At 33.3% G+C, this 4,801-nt stretch overlaps 1 long non-coding RNA gene across 1 annotated transcript; it reads left to right on the top strand.

Moving 5' to 3' along the window:
• LOC108662223 lies at positions 290-1,479 on the top strand. The gene is made up of 3 exons (XR_001928028.1): positions 290-328; positions 1,011-1,091; positions 1,444-1,479. It is a non-coding gene; the product is annotated as an uncharacterized LOC108662223 (long non-coding RNA).

The following is a 4,801-nucleotide window of genomic DNA, read 5'->3' as shown; positions in this document are numbered from 1 at the left end:
CCACCCCAAGGGCAAAATTGTAATTTTACACCACCCAACACTTTCCAGCAGATGGATTTTACCCAATATTATCATGGATAATTGAGAAAATTTAAGTGGTGGAGAGAGATTGCTTAATGGGTAAGTATGACACATGGACTAATTGAATGGTGACATGTGTCAAATTTTCATCCATTTATTATTTGGCTTAAAAATTAGCACAAAATCGGCCCATTTCTCTTCATGTGGCCGGCCAAAGCAAGAACAAAGGAAGAAAAGAAAGAACAAGAACCCTAGGGTGAAAATTCAAGAGAAAACTGGCGGATTTCAAGTAATCAAGCAATCAAAGGTAAAATTTCTTGATTTTGACTTGTGATCTACCTTTCCCATACATTCTTATGCATTTTCCATGGTTGAATCACATGATTTCATGATGGGTATCTTGCTGGCTGAACACTTAGAGAGAGGTTTTGATGCTTGATTTGGTTAGATTTCAATGTGTTTTAGTGTTTTTAGTTGATTGGTAATGTGTAGCATGAAAATCAAGCAAGAAAAATTCATGTTCTTCCAACACCCATCATTGGCCGAATTCTCCATGTGGGATATTGAGGATGATTTTGATTTTATTTCAAGTGATTTGGTTAGGAATTAGTGATTTATGGTGTGAGAATCAAGCTTGAAAAATTATAGTTTTGATGCACCCACTATGGCTGAATTTTCCAAAAGAAAATGTGAGGATGATTTTGCTAAATTTTATGTTATTTGACTTGTGTTTAGTGATTTAAAGTATTGGGAGAGAAATGGAATTATTTGGAGTTGAATTGGACATATTGGCCAATTAATCGAGTGATAGATTGAGTTAGGCCAATGCCATTTTATTTAGGTACACAATTGAATTTGTATAGAACACCGTGTTTAGACGATAATCCGAACTATTTACATCCCATTTCATGCATTAGTATAGAGCCTGAATTGGTTTTATAACAATTTAGCACAAATGTAGTAAATGGCTTATTGTGCATTATGTCTAGGTGGTGACCATTTTGGTAAAAGTAAAGGGATAGTACCCGAGGATCAAGAATCGTAGTACTCCGAATTCGACTCCTGAAATTGTGAGTAACCTAACTATCATCTTAATTATCAAAAGTGATTTTTATCCAATTTTGTGATTTTATGAAAAATGAGTTTAGACGGTAAATCTTTATGTTTTATAAACAAAATGTGTTTAAATGAAATGATTTTATAAAATTGTCTTGAAATTGAAAGATGGTTTTGAAAATGGAGTAATTGGAGACTAATTGTTGTGTTGTAAATCATGGTTTGAATTCAATGGCTTATGATAATATTGGGATGAATGGTTGAATTGGTACTTGTATTGAAAATGTATAAACTGTTGTTTGCCTTGATAGGCTGCATAATGATAAAATTACCATGTCATGCTGTTAAATTTTATTGATTTGGTAGGTTATTGATTAGTCGCTGCAGTGGACGGGTTCCGTGGATCAGCCTATTAGAGGGGGTACAGTAACCCTATTATATTCATACCTCAGTATGAGAGGTGCGGATGGATAACTTCTGAGGTTAACACTTTAGAGTTCACTTCATGCCAAACCACCACGTGAGGGTGAACTCAGCCAACCCTAAGGACTGGCTATGTTTTGAAAATAAAAACATGATTTATGCGTACATAACTTTTTAATAGCCTTGGCGGACTCGGTTGGGATAGCCCTCGGCCAAGGTATTTTGATAACTAAGTATGAGAATGATTTTGGCACGAGCCAAAGCTTTTAAGAAATTCATAAGCCATGTTGATTACTCGATTTATATGAATTGATTTTATTTGGTTGAAATGAGTTGAAAGGTGATGAATTACAGTATGTTAAACTATTTTATCTGTCTCCATTTACTCAACTTTAGATATTTTAGATGGTATTTATTTACTCACTGGGATTATATAATCTCACCACCCTCCTTTTCACCCCTTTCAGGCTCAGGATAGTCGGTAAATAGCTCATTTCGTTGAGGGCTACAATTGGACTTGCATCCTCAAAAACTGTAGGTTTACCGATTTTGATACTTTTGGTCGTTCTTGGGCCCACGTGTCACTGTAAATTAAATCTTATGCTTTGGTTATCTGTATTATAGTATGCATGAATTTATTTGGCTTTTATGCTACAAAAATTATTTACCGTAACTCTGTAAATATTGTTTTATAAGAAAATAGAATATTTTATTGAATATTTTTATTATATGCAAATAGTTATAATTTTACTTTAAATGAATGTTTTAGATATTTAAACTTATTTTTTATTATGAAATATGAGTTTTCCACTTGCATACTACATTTCTAGCTGGTTCCAAGACTTTCACGAAAAAATGACCAAAATGCCCTTATGAGCGAAAAATTATTTTTCTATTGTTTTGATTTGGAAATAGTTTATAATCTTTCAAAACATGATGCTTAACAACTATTACTCACAGAGGAGGTGTAAAATCTGATACTGAAGCCTTGCGGGGTTTCGGTTGGCATTTTAGGTAATGAATGTCTATCGGAACATCGCGACGGTTGTCACGAGCTCGAGAAGAGTACCGGGTCTTGACAATTAGAGTGATATCAGAGCTTTTGGTTTTAAAGATTAGAGCTTTTGGGTTTAAAGTTGTTTTAAAATTTACAATGTCAATGTGGCCCAAGTTAAGTTAAGTTTAGTTAGGTTTGATAGAATAGAATACGTGCATCTGCATATAGAATTTGGAGCTGTTTAGACTCGTTCTGTTTCTTCTTATAGATCTAATGGGAGCATAAGTCATAGATAGGGAGCTATATGAACTCTTGTTCCCAGTAATCCACTTCCTTGTTAATGTCATGCAAAAGTCATAAGTACGATCGTTTTTCGGGTTTAAGATGCCACTCGTGACAAAAGCCAGTGTTAGATAGATCTTAAAACGAATGCTGCTAATGAAAGATTAATGAAATGATATATCCCTCTGATTAAGGATGGAGAAATTTAGAGTTGGACTAATAGGTCGTGATAATTTATTCATTTGGTGGAGTTATAATTGAACTCATGGTTGTCAATTGGAAAAAGATTTGGAGACCATGGATTGTATTGGTGTTAATATAAAGGAACATGTGTGATAATGGTAATAAGAGGTGTACTTTGATTAGAATGAATAGTGATGGTTGTAATTCACTTGGAGTGTATAAATTAAGCATTGAGGTAAGAGTAACCCCATACTTATGTGCATGAAGATAAGAACACTATGTTAATTGAGCTTGTTATGCCCATATAAAAGTGGTGTTGAGATTTTGAAATATTTAATATGTGAATATGTGTTGAATAGGTACAGCAGCTTAGAGGGAACTGGTGTTGATTTCAATTAAGCGATTGTGAGATTTCAAGAATTGATTGGACCTATTATAGTTCATGGATATAAGCACGTGAATTAACTCGAGAGTGAGTATCAATGATTACTATAATTGATGTGTGGTCATGAAGTAAGAAGTTAGTAAACAAATCTACTCTAAGGATGAGCTTGAACTTTGCTATGCATAGTAGGGGGAGCCAAGGGATTAAAAGACTAAATGTCGAATTGGCAACTTGAGGTTAAATGACTCAGAAATGTCCAATCTAGTCTAAATGCCATATGAAGTTCTATAATTGAGACTGATATACGAATTACTTGAAAGATCAATTTAAAAGTTTATTCAGTTCAAAGTGTGGCTTATGATATGAATGATCAGTCTTAAAGGTGATCTCCCCAGAGTAAGGAATTTAGAAATGTTGACGTTTGCATATACTCTAAGAGAGAGAACTTCTGCATCCTAAGTTTAGGACAATTTTGATCTTATGATCGCAAAGGCAAGGTGTAATAACTAAGTAAATTATTCACTTAATAAATGTGATTGGTTATTGATGAATAAAGTCAAGATCTTAACATTTAGTGGTATACAATTTGATAATTATGTATTTAAGAGTTATTTGGAGACAATTCCTTCATCAAATTTGCACTAAATGCTATGGTAAAGGCATATCAATGTTAATATGGAAATGTATCCAGGAATGATCTTAACATACCACCAAAGGAGAATTAAACATGTTGAAATTAATGTTCTAATAGTGTGCATATGATAGAAAGCTAGTTTTTAAGTTATAGTTTTCATGATCATGAAATATATAAAGATGATAAATATATGGACATACACTTGGAGTTGTAATTTACAAGTTTGGAGTATTTAAGATATGATTAAATGGAATTAGCATTAGTTAAGGTATGTAAATTTTTTAATTAATTTCTGTGAAGTATGCATGATAGTAGAATAGAGGAACATAGTGTCGTGATACTGTATGGTGAAGTTACTATACAATATGGAAAAAGCATTCTAAAGTGGGATTTATTGATTGGTGACAAGTGTTATAGGATGAGATGAATTTGAAAATATCAACTTTACCTATTATATGTGATAAGAACAAGAGGATATAAATGGTTATGCAAATTGTGACGTAAGCTTGGAGAGAAACCAAATGGTTGAGAATGATTAGTGTAGTAACCTTAAATATAGATGAATAACATTTATTAAGTAAACTCCAACAGCCACCGTGCGGCGGTGCTAAGAACACTTCATGTCTAGGACGTATGAATAAAATGAGACAAATGTGAAGTTGAACTTACGAGTTGATCTAAAGTCATCGAACTTGATTCTAAGTTTTGTTAATTGGAGTTTTAAGGTTTTAGAAGGTATCGATATGAATGAGTTAAAGCTGAAATGGTTAAAGGCGTTCCCTTCGGGGGGGAGCAAAAGGTCTGGGGTTCGAAACTTGGC

Source organism: Theobroma cacao, chromosome 5 (assembly GCF_000208745.1).
Source record: "Theobroma cacao cultivar B97-61/B2 chromosome 5, Criollo_cocoa_genome_V2, whole genome shotgun sequence".
Lineage (NCBI taxonomy): Eukaryota > Viridiplantae > Streptophyta > Magnoliopsida > Malvales > Malvaceae > Theobroma > Theobroma cacao.
Note: the sequence above shows the minus strand (reverse complement) of the source record. Positions and strands in the feature narration are given on the sequence as shown.